The sequence below is a fragment of the Solea solea genome, chromosome 16 (genome assembly GCF_958295425.1).
Source record: "Solea solea chromosome 16, fSolSol10.1, whole genome shotgun sequence".
Taxonomy (NCBI): Eukaryota; Metazoa; Chordata; class Actinopteri; order Pleuronectiformes; family Soleidae; genus Solea; species Solea solea.
The window spans coordinates 12,216,875-12,232,736 of NC_081149.1; the positions used below are offsets into that span (position 1 = coordinate 12,216,875).

Below are 15,862 nucleotides of genomic sequence, written 5' to 3' on the forward strand. Positions count from 1 at the left end.
AAGACAAACATTATTTTGCAGATGACGATGATGATGATGATGATGATGATGATGATGATGATGATGATGATGGATAGACAGCTACATCAATGGAACAACAGACAGACGGACAACACGCAGACAGGCAGTGTGTTTTTCTTACCCTTCACGTCTGAAAATGAGAGAAGCGAGAGTGAATCAGAAAATTGAATTATCATTACAAGTAGCTTCTATTAAATCATTTGTTTTCCATTACGTATTATAGTTAACGTGTATTATAGCTGATTGCTGTATGAATAACTCCAAAATAAATTGGATTTTTGGAGCACAGCTTGTGGGCTCAGATTAGATGCCATCAAGGTACTTACCAGCAGGGGCTGCTGCAGCCTTATCGCCCTTGGCTGCTGCAATTAAACAACAATTATGTAAAATAATTTGTACATTCTCATTATTTCATATCATGCAACACCAGCAGCATAGTGAGAAGCCACGGCTTTAAGAGCGGAGACTCTGTAAATTGTTTAAAGAGCTGCAGCTTCTGATTTGAATCCTCAGGAGGCGAAAATTAATGATAATTTCTATACATATCCAAGGGCACTTATTCATCAGTTGACTTATCTACATTTCTATCGTGACTTTTGAAATATATTTATTTTTTTGTATTTCCCCTCTAAATAAAAACATGTTTTTCTAAACTCTGAGGAACCACAAAGATACGCACTTCTCATAAACCTTCATAGGTATATGGATCTACAAGAGCATGTGTGTTTATTCTAAATTACATAAACACATTTGCAAGTCCATGCAAACTACATTCAGGTAACCTTGCTTTGTGCACATATTCTGATTTCTCTAGGGTTTGCCTCTGACAAAAGAGAGATTGGATGTCAGTGGTGAAACAGTGCATGATTAGTTCACACGAGAACCAGTGAGGGTGAGATAAATACAATCATGAGCAATAATTGGGCTTAGAAATTGTGAAAGTTGTGGCCTAAAGACAAAAATGCTTTTAATAGGATAAGTACATCAAAGATCCAGGATCCCAGATCTAGGTTATTTTAGAAGCTCAAGGGTGTCGAATGAGATGCCAGATTAGGAACGAGTTTCTCTCTGCCAAATGAACTACAGCACAGCTGCACAGTAATAATTCAACTTTGGCAAAGGCCACATCTTCAACATCAGTTTCATTAATATCACAGGTCTGTTCCCCTCATTACGACCTCTGTTTTAATGTTTTTAAAAAAAAGTGCTGCACGCGTTGCCAGCATGCTGCAGATGACACAACAGAGCAAATTAAAGGACTGAGCTTCAGAAATGAAAGAGGACATTAGCTTAACAACTGTCATCTCTCCAAAGCACCAACACCAAGCGACAACTGGCAGTGCGGTGCAGAGCAAGTGTCCCATGAGCCTATTTAACAGTGGGTCTAAGATATCAAGGCCTGGCCTTGTGCTCAAGGCTGGCATACTATGTCTGGCATACTGGTGTGTGTGTGTGTGTGTGTGTGTGTTGGGGGGGGGGGGGGGCAACACTTCTATTTTGGATTAGTTTTTTTTTCAGGGTGCAATCTGTTAATGCTTTTCTCAGCACTGGAGTCCAAGAGGGGAACCATGACGCACCAATCACTATGAACTTTCTTTAGATTCCTGCTGAGGCCACAATTCCACCCTACACTGCGGTAACTCAGTCACATCATTTCATTGTGTTATGTTCTATCTGTGCTCTTCCTTTTCTTTTAGTTCCCCATTTTTTTCTGGCTGTTTTGCCTTGATGTCAAAGTGTTTGCAAACGGAATTTGATCACTGACTCATCATGACATATCAGAAGACACAGGGTGGGGTTTTTTTTATCTGAGAAAGAATCCTCAGCCAAATGTAAATCTAAATAAATGTTCTTATTAAATTATGATGGGAACAGACTGCCGCTGTTGCAGAGATGTGAGATTAATAATGACATTTTAAAGTCTGTGCGTACAGAGCAGTCCCGGGACGGCTAATCCAAAAGGAATATTCCAGATTCTGAGAGGAGGTTTTTCCATATGAATAATAAATGCAGTTGTACCCGACTGTATGACAGCGTAGAATAAAAAGTATCTGCTTGAAGATCAGTCTTAAAAAATACAACTAACCTGACACCATGTGTTTATTTCTAATGTATTGCATTTCCATTATACAGGCTGTGAGGACGGCTTGCTCTGTGTCACATCCTTCCGTCTCGTAAAAGACAAGAGCTTACAGCTATATAATGTCACGCTAATATGGGCCAGTGTGAGTGAGGGACGAGGAAGGAAGAGGTGAGTATGACGTTACTCTGACACTGTTTGATGGCGATGGAGCATTTCCTGACTAAAAATATAAAAAGTGGTCTAAGATTGTAAAAACTTCATCTGCCATCCTATGAATACCTATAGTCTTATTTATTCATGAGTGCAGCGGCTGCATATGAACCTGTGTAAAGATTTGAGAGAATGACATTTCCAGAATGCTGGAAACTTTGACTTTAGGTTTTTAGGTTTTAGGTTAAACCTTAAAAAAGCAAAGTCATGGTTCAAAAGATACGCAACTTAAATCAAAAAAGAAACATATAGCAGTTAAAATTATGTATATGTAATGTAATTCTGTATTTCATTGTTGCTAAACGCTAAAAATCCTGAAAGCTCAAAACCTATAAGCTACAACGTGGGGTTAGGGCCACGCATGTCGACAATAAACTCCAAATTTTCAGAATAAAGTTACAATATCACGTTGAGATTTCAGTCGACATGTCCATCGGAGAGAGCGACCACTCCACAGATGCTGCCGCTGAATCCGGACAGTCACAATGTGACTTTTTGACCTGCTGAAACTCTTTTCTTGACCTGAAGCAGTAAAATATGAATACCAAAGTTTTGAGTTTAAACTCGACATGTCAGTTGAAACTCGACGTGACAAAAAAAAAAAAATCTGCATGCATGGCCACAATTCTCAAAAACAGTACATGAATAAAACACAAGAGTTGGCAGAGATTTAACAGATGGTTTAAAAAAAGCCTGTAACTCATATTTCAATAGACATAACTTAACTAACATAAAAATACCATGACAAAACATCACAGGCTTGAACAAACTTTACATATGTATATATATATATATATATATATATATGTAAAGTACACACATTTTCCTCCTGGATGCCGTTTCGCTAAAATGAGGGGAAAACACTGTTGTGCTATTCCCCCTTTTTTTCAGCAACATTGTGCAGCAAATTGAGTTTCCAGAAAAGATGTTCAAGGTCACTGCTGCCTCCTCTATGGATGATTACATTGGCATTATTACAATCATCCTTTCATATTTCATTTATAACCTATTCTCTGCTCACCATTGCATATTTTGTGCTATTTCGGTGGTTAACAATGTGAGGTTGGGTGTCAGGCGAGCACTTTAGGCTTTTTCTCCAAGTCCCTGGTGAAATACTTTATGCAGATGACTACAGGGGGAATGCATATTATTATGCAACATCAAAAATACCACACAGAGAATATATCTGAAGCGGTGCAAGGCACCTTCCATGTGGCAGTGAGGGATTAAGCATGAATTTGAATACCTTTAATTAGATGACATGGCTTAAAGAAAACATATATGGTCAACAGAGGTGACTGTTTTTCTAAGACCATTTGTTTCTTTACTGCCTAAAAGACAGTGTGTGTGTGTGTGTGTGTGTGCGTGCGCTGAAAATGACACAATTTCAGTGCCTCTGGTGTTTGACCTTTGCAGATGTCACTGGCCGCTGGAAACACACTGGTTACACAGTGGAGCACTGATTTGAATTTTCATTCTAACATCCCCCCAGTGACATGGCTAACATGCTGCTGTCAAACACATAGAAAGCTTTAAGTGTTCACCATCTCAGTTTAGCATGTTCGTCATACAGGGACATTGCCGATGCGCTGAACGTGTGACGCTGCAGCTGTGGAAGAGGATCAGTTCACCTTCTTTATACCACTTCATTCGATAGCTTTTGTTACTATATAGTTTCTTTGCAGATTATAATACATCTAATTTAATTTGGGCACATCTACACCATCTCAGTTAGGCTGAGGGTTTCACATTGCTCTACTGTGACTGTTTAGTCTGATAGGGTGCATGGCTATATTTTTTTTTTTTCTTCTATAATTAGTAAATATACCCGTGTCCCATTTCTCTCTCCTGTCAGCTCACCTGTCTGTCCCGCTCTGTTCTAAAAGCTGTGAGCAAGCTGCGAAGTCACAACGAGGACAACTGTGACCGCTTGACCCCTGCCTCACTAATGCTGAAGGTAATGCACAGCTGGTGAACACTCTGTCTGGGAGGATCCATCCCCAGCATCTTAACAGTCCACACATCTCATCCTGTCTGGCCCAGATAATTTCACGCTACAGCCATCTCCTTCCTTGTCTTCCAGGTATCTGTTAAATGGATAATGTTTCTTATGCTCCGTTCCTTCTTCCTTTTCACTTAATGCAAATCCCCTACTCTCAGCACTTTTTTTGGCCCAACATTTCTTTGTCCTACTTTAATCTGATTCAACATTCGTCTAAGGGGAGAGGAAAAAGTTAAGTAAGATGAAGTGCGAAGAGGTGGAAACTAAAACGGGGAGAGAAAAGAAGAATGAGCTGGGCCACCGAGGTCAAGGATGGTGTGAAGCCTCATTTTAAGAGCCTGAGGATTGGGTTCTTCAGTATCGGAGATGAGATGAGACACGCTGTTTATATTTAATGTGAGATGCTTGTTGAAAGGGGACTTAATTGACTCAGTTTTCGCTGACTCTGTCACTGCCACTTCTTCCTTTAAATACACATGTAGGGAATGTCTGTGGATCATAATTATAGACTGTTTTTATGACTGAAAGCTGACATCATTTTAAACACCTTATACATTTATAGTGACTCAGTAAACGGTTCTGACTGTAAACTGATTAAATATACTGACATTAAGACACGGAGGGGATCTTTGTGTATGTGTTGGCTTTTAAAGGTCTGTTGGTTGAGCAGAACACTGAGCTGGGGATTTGTCTTTGACCACAGATACTAAAAGATGTATGTATTCTTGAATTTTTAAAGCTCTTACAACGTAAGCATCCACTCAATGACATATCATGTCCTATATACAGATAGATCACTGGATTACATGAAACAATATCACATGCTCTTAAAAAAAGTTGATGTTACATTATTTTGTTGCCCAAGAATTATGTTTATTATTTCAGTAAAGGTTTTCACATAGTTATTTCCTTGATCCCTCGTTGTTTTTTTTCTCTTCCATCGTGAACTTGTCAGCTATCTTTTTATTAACATTCAGATGAACATTTCTGGCCACTTTGTTCTTTTCTGAGCTCTTTTCTTACATTTTAAGATACTTCATGAAGTTTATCTGCTATAACTTTGCTGTTTGCAGCTGAGCAGAAAGTAAAAAAGCTGTCAATAGAGTTGCAGGATTTAAAATAACACACTGAAAGATACTTCAGTGCATAACTTCTGTGAACAGACGCAGGGGTACCAACAACTTTAAAATGAATTCACTCTCTCCAAAGTCCAAATTCTCTTTGGTTTCATCACTACAATCAACCACTTTCACATTAAATATAGACATGTCATGAATAAATAAATTTTAAAAAAAGATTACACCAACTTCATGAATGTATGAATATCACTAAGCTGAAGTGATAGTTAGCCAGCAATATAATCCTATACATAGAACATTACAGATGTTTTGTATATATTATACATATATATATATATATATATATATATATATATATTATGTATTAAATCAGATTTTTCCCATCACTCTAAAATATACCTTTTTGGTAATATTTGCTCATTGTTGCGCTTAAAAATGCCAAATAACACCAGAACCAATTGATAACCAAATAGTAAAAATCAATAGTTTGAATAAATGATGAAACAAGAGGTTTTATTTTGCTTGATGGATTTTGAAAATTAAAACAAATATCAACGTCATCTAAATTAAATTGAAAAACAACAAGCAGATTCCACGTCTGAAAAAAGCCAAATAGAGGCACAAATTCTTCACATTTGTCTCACTGTATTTTATGATGCTACACACTGAGCAGCTGTCAGATACAGAATGCTGCTGCTGCTGCTGCTGCTGCTGCTGCTGCTGAGGAAGGCACCACTGAAGTGGTTTTGTTTAGAGGGTGATGTTGGGAGACTGCTGAATAAGAACAAGACACCAGGCCCACATGGCCTCCTCTCTGGCTAAATGCAGTGCATTTTGGTGCTAGCATATTCCCAGTGTTCATGCTTAGTTAATGCAGCCTGTTGCCCTTTTACACATCACTGCTCTTGTGTGTCAGTCACAGGAGAAACTATACCCTCGTGTTGCTGTAGGGCCGCATGGTAACTACCAAAGAGTGACTTAGTCTTTAGAATCGACAAATCGCACAAGACATACACACTGCTAGTGAAGTGAGATGTGTGTAGACGGATGGAGTCCAGCTGAAAAGTACTGTTGAAAGGTTTTTGATCTGTCACACAAGAAACTATGTGCACCTTAAGTGCTTCCACAACATCAAGCCAAAATCGAATGTTTTCTGCTCCCGAAAATTACTTGTTTTGTGTTCTGTGAATCCGTTTTGCTCAGTGATAAAAGAAAAGGCATGAGAGGGGATTATTCTTAAAGCAGACCTCCAACAACTGTACACATCAATATTAGTTCACTCATCACAGGGAGTTCTGCTCGGCTCTGCCTGTAAAAAATTGTTGTAAGCTGTAAAAGTAAAAAAGAGTTCTCTGGGGCCAAGCTTCATCGAGTTCGGCTCGTGCTCCAAGGCAGACGACGTTGAAGCCGCACAATAGTTTAGCGAAACTGAATTAAATGTTCTAATCTTGACAATAACTTTGTAGGTTTGACTTTGGAGTTCCTTTCTGAAACATTTCTATGTGTTATTTGATGAAATCTTTGATACAATCTTCTCCATGTCGCAAAAGGCATGAAAAGAAATATTTGTCTGGTGGGAAAAAAAAAAGGAAGCTATCTGTTGTGGTCGCATGGGAAAGTCTGGATAAGCTTGTAATAGGTTACAACTGCAACTGTGGCAACTGTTGCCTTCACAATACAAGAACACACACACATGCCTGATTACTGCTAAAAGCTGTGTGGAGGAGAGAGCGCTGAGAGGACAGCTTTGATGACAGTTTCAATGACACTGATATTAAGAGCATAATGCAGGTCACTTAGTGACTGCCAATCAGTCAGTCCGGTTCAAAAGTATTAGCACATATTAAACAATCTTATTAAATTTGATTTAAAAGTTGCTGTTTGTAGTTCCTAAAAATCCCATCTGCTCCAATGTATACGCATATTTATTACTGCAGTCCAACAGGGGAATTCCTCAAGGATTTAAAAGCACCTTAATCCCCCGTTTAAAGTAACAAAGTCCATGATTAGAACCAGTGATTACACTAGGTCATGCCACTGTGCTGGTGGCACAAGTGAGAGTCTGTATTTGCATAATATTTAAATAAACATCACTGGGAATGTGGGCAGTGCAGTTTGACGAGAGGATTAATATTGAGTCTATTTATAAACCTGAGTATCAATGGCATTATTAGTGGCACTTGGCCGGCATCCATGTTTGGGGGCCGAGTGTGACTGATGGAGTTTCACCATTTTATTACTAAGTACAGTGCTGTTTGCAGAACTGGAGTACACCTAAGCCTCTGCCTCCCCAGTCATTCGCTCTCGTGCCAAGTTAATATGACAGTTTTGATGATCTGACTCGCAACAACTGAATATCATGTTATAAAAAGCAGAAGGTAGGGATGAACTCGCAATTAAATAGTAGCTTGATATGCAGATCAGTAAGAGATCCTGTCAGACCAATGTCAGGGTTACAATTTGAGAATCAAGCAGTGTCGTTTTTATACAAAATACATCATGGTTAACACTTTTTAAGAATCTGGTCATGACGTTGTATTAGCTTTGTTGCGTCAATGGGGTGAAGTCTGCCATCTCTGATTGCCTTGTTGAAAGATGCAATGCAGAATTCATATGACTTTGCATTTTCATCTCCACGTCATTTCATCGGTACAGTATACATTAAACTCCCAGAGCGTTTAAATAAACGCAGAGGTCAATAACAATGTTTCTTTTGCTGAGACAAGATCATAAACCTTCAAATTAGCTGATGTTGCTGTGTTATTTAGTCATTGTGAATGCTGTACCGGTCATGAATTAAGGCTGTTGTGTCATAGACAGAGAGTTAGGACCTGCAAGCCTGTGGAGGGAATGTGAGGAATGGGCTGGGCTGCATATAACCTTGGGTTATAGTGACGATGATGATAAGAATTATGACTTGTTTGGATTCCACTGGTGATGTCTTTCCCCGCTCCCCTCCCCGTCCCTCTCCTCTATGCCACATGTGTGGATGAAGATTTATGGATGAACAAGGAGGCAGAAAGGGAGGGATATAGTAATAGGGTTGGAGGAGGAATAAAAAGGTGTGAAACTGAAGATGAGGATTTTATGGCGCTGCTGTAAACTTTCTTAATGACGTGAATGAAACGTTAAAATGTGAATGGAGTGGTCTCCACATAAGAGACAATCCCTAAATGCAACTCTTGTTTAGGGACGAGGCATCTGTGGGGTTGGGTAAACACAGGCAGCTTTAAATGCCATATTAAGCTGTCATCCCCTTCAGCTTTCCATTCATTTCCTTGTCTTTCCAGCTCACACCAACACAGCCTGCACTGCAAATAGGCCAAGGCCTTCCAGTCACAGAAGATGCATTTAGAATCTGGCATACAGTCTATCTGCGTATACTCTGAACTAACACATTGCTATGGCTGTGTAAATTGTCTTTGCTAAGGACAATCTATGATCAGGTTCACTTTCCATACCCTCTTTCTTGTAGGACTGCTGTCACTTGACTTTGCATCTGTCTGTGATTCATCAAGCACGGCTGCATACCTGTGAGGACTTGTTGATGGCCTTGGTATGAGGTTACGTTACCCTAGACCAGTTAACGGGGGCCTGTCAGGATATGAGGCTCCTTCTACCATGCAGCCGACAGGCCTGTGAAGAGGTTTACTATTCACTACACAAATGCTACCCTCCAATTACAAGGAGCTGGACATGTAGATGTCCAATATCCTGGGTCAGAATCACAAATACTTCAACAGGCCTTCAGAGTAATAAATGCACAGTGAACTTGCTAATTCAATCTTTTTTTTCCACAACATTTTTTTTTAAATAATTTAGTGCAATACCCACTCAAGCAGAAAAAAGTCGCCATATTTTTTTCTACAAAATAAAATATTAATGATCAAAAGATCCACCAGGATTTAGCTTTAAATTGCATAGTTCATGTTTACCCAAAGTGAACCATCCTGACACATGCAAGCACTGAGAGAAGGAGCCAGAGGTAGAAGACGACATCATTTGTCTTAACCAAGATGGTGTAAGCTAAATAGGGAACATTTGCCAACGGACCATCACAAGGTCTGTTACATAAACAAGCAATATTGTAGTATATGTATTCATTTATAAACTTTATTTGAAGAACATGTGACTTATTTGGGGGCATTTATTATTATTAAAAGTTCCACCTAATTCTAACTGCTGACTGATGCTATCAAAGTGCATCATGTATTGTGGTTATAATATATTCACATATCTAGCAAACAGAGAAACTACATATACAAATACTTGACCATCTGTATGTTGGGTATTTATTTAGTCAGAATTCACAATTTCCATTTTAGTGAAACTGATCCCTGCTCTGCCTCCTACAAAGAGCAAACTAAGGCCTGTTTCAGTAGCATTGATGGCCCCTGGCAGTAATACAAGTAATTAAAGGTTGGGTTGTCTGCACACTCTCGGGAGTGAACCAGAGCCAGAGAACAGGCACACCGGCATCCTGCAACGTTCAGCAACTCTGCTGCACACGATCCTCTTATTCCAAGCGTCATTCACACCAAAGAGCTCATTGCTACACCAGACAGAACAATTTGTAGCCATTGTGAGAAACGATGTTCGGCTTTGTTTTGTTTTTACAATAAATCTGGGGGCTATTAAAGGGGCTGCACCCCTCCCTTCCTACAGGCGCCTTTCTCTTCATGGATCCACAAGGCCACACCCAGCCACCCCTACTTGAAACTCGAGGCTGTTTATTGGGGTGTGTGCTTCTTCCACAGCTTTCTTTTCCCAGTGTGTTCATACCCACTGAGATCAAGACGGCGGGAGGAGTCATATGAGCCGACTGACCGGCAGTCAAATCAGAGCTCAAAAGCTGACAAAATGTGATTAGGATCAAGAGATGGGCAACTATTCGTAGTGAGTGGAAACTCTAGAACAAGAGGAGTCTGGGAGACGTTAGTAATATGGTGTTGGGAATATGATATGTGTGATATCAGGACATTGGATTGGAACACGTTGGAAAGATATAATCAAATGTAGAGGTGGGATTACTGCATGAAGGAGAATACTGAGTGGAAGGCACGCAGGGGAAATATTTCGGATCTATTCAATGCAGCTCATTTATCTCACATCAATGCTGACGTGCATCCTCAGATGCGGACTTTTAAGGACACACCTACAAAAACTTTGATTTTTTTGAATTGGAAGTTGAGTGAGGGGAAAAAATATATAAAATAACAGTGATTTGGGGGAAGTGCAGATTGGTGAGGGGAGGTGGATGCCAGCAAATGAGACAGTGTAACAGAATGAGGGAGGCAATCAGGGTCAGATAGATTAGGTGTCTGCAGTGCAGAGATATGACACAAGGTAGTTACACCTGACTTGGCAGAGGCCCCTCCAACAAATCATCACGCTCATCTCTCGCTGCTTTTATCTCTTACTTCCTCCTTTCCCTCCCGCCTTCCTTTGACCATTTCCTCATACCTGCATTTGTTTCTCAGCTTTCAAGCAAACAGCTGATTTACAGAGCTTTGAGGTCACTGTTGACAAAGGCAGCATTGCATATTTTAGACACCATTAGTGATAAAAAAAACCCCACCTATATATATATATATATATATATATATATATATATATATATATATACATATATATATATATATATATATAGGGCATACATTGCAACCTGTGGAGTTTATGTCACATATTCCTGTGCTATTCATGTTTAACTACCTCAGTCATAAACACAATACCGCACATATATGGTAATTCTGCACTGATGAGACTCCACAAATCCGGTTTAGTTTATGGTTGTAATGAAAAGTCTTATTATCAGTCATGAAAGAAGCCATTTACTGTCCTTTACACACAGTTTTTTCAATCACTCTCATTTACTTGAAACATTCAGGTTAATTGGTTTTCTAAAGCCCTGCAGATTATATAATGTAAAGCATATGGACTTAATCTTCTTATAAAATATAATCACATAAAATATTAAGACAGCAATTCATTTCTACAGTCATAACCGTGAACTGAAGTGTGCTCACATTTGCCCTTTAGCCTGTCGTGCTCTCCTCAGCTAAATGTATTGCATTGAGGATTTACCCTATATACAACACCCGAGTGCCTAAGAATGACTGCAGCATCCATAAACACTGTCATTACAGGCTGCACTCTCCAGCATTTTCTTTACTACTGCTACAACTGGTTTTTCAATTATTTTAATAAAACAAATACTACGTGACCTGTGCATCAACCACATTGTCTTCCCAAACATAAAAAGCTTTAGATGTTGGTTATTGTACGAGTAAAGTTAAAGGAATATCTAAAACAGGATTCAGATTATGTTTTGTTTTGTTTTGTTTTGTTTTAAAAGACAGAAATATAGTCCCAATGTAGCTCAAGGACATTGTTAGTGAAACAGAAAGCAACACAGGGACAGTGAAGATGAGTTTATGGAGATATGATCCTTTTTTTAAGAATTATTTATACTTGTCCTTCCTTTTGGGAATTAGTGAATATGAATATAAATAATACTGCCTTGACTAATGTGAAACTATGATTATTACAGAAACTGAGATGCAGAGATTAAAAAAAAAGAAATCAAACATTCCTTTGTCATTTTACTTGGCTCATCTGAGCTTTTCACTACAATGTCACTCCCACTCTTGTTTTTCATTTTTTATAATCCTACAGGTAGGACCATCTTACCTGGCTTCTGGGGCTCAGGCATGGCTTTGTCTGTTTATAGCTATTCCTCCAAAAGCGTCTTCCTCCCTCCTTGTCTGTGGCTCTGTCTGTATTTCTTCGTTCATCCCTTTTTATCACCTCTACACCTCCTACCTCCCTCCACCCTACATCCCTCTCTCTCTGTCAGTCTCTCTCTCTCACGCACACACACACACACACACACACACACACACAAACAAACCCAGTACTACTGCCAGTCAACTTCAACCTCCCTCCCAAGAAATGGAACGAGGAAGGAGGAGAGTGACAGTACGGTTGTCACTTGAAACCTTGGCAGGAGTCGCAGAGCTTTGAGGAGGAGAAGGAAGACACCATGAGGGGTAAAAGTAATTCAGAGCCATAAAAAAGTCTGGCCCTCGGGAAAACCTGCCAGCTGTTTAACTCGTATGCCCTGTAGGAAGAATGACTGATGCTTATCATGATCTGAGTGACAGTTTGACTGAGTGACGTTTAGTTTGCCAGTAATTAACCCGGGCAAAAACAAAAGTAAAACAAATATTGGGGGTTAGAAGGGGCGCTTATACATTTTGTATGACAAATCCTTTACCCAACATTTATACTTAATTTGCTCCTTTTTCAAAATTTGAAAACAAAATACCCATAGATCCACTGACACAAGACATGTTGTGCCTCCTGTTTAACTGTTCATTCTTCTCTTTCATTTTTCCTTTTTTTGTTACTGTATTTCTTTTGCTCCGATTGACTTTCCAAACGACAGTCTTGTCATATAGAGGTTCTGGTTCAGAGCCTCTCGGTCCCTAGACCTGAATCAAAGACTCATCCATGGGTCTAACATGCCAGTTGCAAGTAAATATTTTGTAGAGATTGAACTTCTCATGATAATAATTATTATAATAATAATTAAAAATACGAGCCACTCCCCTTTGCTTTACTCTACTTTAAAAAAGGTAAACAGAAACACACAGGTAATCTTAGTTAGGAAGAATGTTGGAAGAGCAGCAGCAGCAGCAGCAGCAGCAGCAGCGTTCCTACAGTCTCTGACAACCCCATTTGTTCTCCACTAGCCAAAGCTGTCAACAGGAGATATTTTATGAGACTGGAAGCCTGTGCACAGGGACGTGAGGAACAAGGTCATAGAGTGGAAAGAGGTCGCTAACCTTATGAGTTCCTGGGAAAAAAAAGTAAATAAATATCCCAACCAATCACAGACTTTTCAACACTGCAGTTAGACATGTAGTCCTAATGTTTGTTACAGCAAGGCTTTTTCACAGTTACAGTGGTAGAAATACTTCACCACACAGTAAAGAGAAAATACACAGAATCATATGAGTGACAGAGGTCCATCTGTGGACTGACGCTGAACGACACCGTAGACCAATTATGGATGTTAGAAACATCAGTGTTAAATTATGCATTTAAGCTCTTTTTCACACTCTATTAATTCATCCCTGTTTTTGAAGTCTGTGCATGTCTTGTGTTTTTCCCAAAGTGCCCGGGCAGCCATAACCTTGACTATGACAATAAAAAAAAAATCTCTGAGATTCTAATTTCAGAGCAAGAACTAAAGTCAGAAAGAGAAGCAGACATTGGAGAACAGCTATTTATGGCAAGTGCAACTTGAGATTCGGATGTTTAAGTGGAAATAAAATATCCTCAAGTAAGTAAGATTATGGAGGAGTCTTTGAATTGCACATAAAACTTCCCTGAGTCTATTGTGCTGTGTGTTTTAACTTCACATTTTCTGGACTTTTAAACACACTTCTTTGGATTTATTCCACACACGTCCGCGGGTCATCAGAAACGATTTGTACTGCGACTGATCTCTTTGAACAGGTTGAAATTTATCAGATATGGTCGAGTCAAAGCGATAATAGGAGACTAACTATAGGTGTCCCACATGATGTGAGCCATTAGTGGAGGACACTAAAGTTACACTTGCTTTTGTTAAGCCTCACTGAGGTTTAACGCACATTAAACTGGAGCAGGTTCTCTCCATTTTTACGACCACTTTCCCACGACTGGTAGCAACTAAAATTTAAGTTTGTTTTGGAAAAAAATAAAACAAAAAACAAACTGAATTTATTTTGAAAAGATTTGTTTTATAAATTAGAACAAGGAGTACAGACACAATTGTGGACTTTTGAGCTTAAAGTATTATTATTGTGTAAACAATGAGGCCTGATTTGGGGCAGCTCCATGCAATTATGAAATATTTTGTAACATGCTACCTGAATGTAATCCTCTGATATCATCCATCAAAATATGCTTATCGGTCTGATTTGTTTGTTTCTGTATTTTAAACATGTTTTTCCCTGTGTGAGAATACATAAATCAATAAATCAACACATTTGAGCCATGGAGAACATGCATGTTTTTGTACAAAGTCGCTGATGTGTATGAATCACATTATACCTGATCAAAATGAGCTAAAGTTAAAAAGAATAATGTGACCTATAAATGAAAGGCCCAGTGTAGAGCCAGTGTTTGGTTTCACTTCATTTAAACACAATAATTGTTATAGTTACATCTTTAGTAATATTCTTTACTAAGACAGTTTCTGTCAAAAAAAGTTTAATTCAGACATTTAAATAATGTTTAATGGTTCACCTTAAGTATCCAGGCAAGCAAATAAGACACTGCAGGCTCAGTTATAAGAAAACCTGTCAGGATGCGATGTTTTAGCACGACATTAAAATATTAAAAACAGCTTCTTGTTTATTTTGTGACTGGTTGGCTCATCTTGTCTGTCTGTGTACACAACATTTATTGCTGATGGCTTTATAACCTGAGAATGTGAACGTATCATGTGCCGTCTTACTTCAAACCTAGAACATGCATCATCACATTCTGGTGACGCTCTTTCTCAATTTTTCTTAATGCTCCATTTTTAACACAGTGAGAGATGAGGTGATGTGATGTGACAGCATCCTCCTTCAAAGTGAAACTCCTGTCATCTTTCCACATAAATATATTTGCTTTCATATCTCAGTAAAAATAGTAAGGCGACGCCATTGTTTAGGACAGTGACAGAGAGTAATGGGCTGTCCAAGTGAGAGGAAATAAATACAGTAAGGGTCGGAATAGTTTCAATAGTCGAGACACAGCAGGGAATTACATGCTTCAGTCACCGCTCAGTACAGCGCGGCTCCTGCCCTCATCTTCAAACCGAACAGGAATCCAAACTGTTTCCAGACAGACAGCAATACGATAACAATGTCTCAAACACAAGATATCATAAGAAGACATTTAAGAATTAGTGATATGGTGATTCAATTCAATTCAACTCAAAACACTTTATTTGTCCCAGATGGAAAACTAAAATGCACAGGGAGCACCACATAGGACACAGACAGACCATGAGACATCTGAACAAGCGTAAACATAAAACACCAATGTAAATACTGTCTGCAGTGACCGATGGCGAAGTTTGTTGAACCACAACCTTTGCACAAAGCACATAAAAGTAGTTTGTATTAAGGCTAAAAAAATACCTTTTTAATCTTAAAAGCAATTATACACACTGGACACTGTTTCTATTTTCTGCAGCCAAAGGCAGTTAACACTTTCATATTTAGTTATTATTTTGATATTTATTTATATTTTATGTATAGCATTTATTTTACACACATGGAAATGTGTTTTCGCAGATAAATTATTGTATAAATGTAGTAGAAAATGATCATCAGGGTCATTGTGGAGCTTTTTTTTACCCACGTTTTTGGCCTCATACAGGATATTATCAAATGCGTTTTTGTAAATGTCAGAAGAGAATTCACA

General features: G+C 38.8%; 1 long non-coding RNA gene across 1 annotated transcript; it reads right to left on the minus strand.

Annotated features, from left to right (window-relative positions):
* Window positions 1-10: 10 nt before the first annotated feature.
* Window positions 11-12,375, minus strand: LOC131475257 (uncharacterized). Its single transcript, XR_009242496.1, has 3 exons — window positions 12,086-12,375; window positions 348-383; window positions 11-151 (listed from the first exon to the last, which is right to left on the minus strand). It is a non-coding gene; the product is annotated as an uncharacterized LOC131475257 (long non-coding RNA).
* Window positions 12,376-15,862: the final 3,487 nt, after the last annotated feature.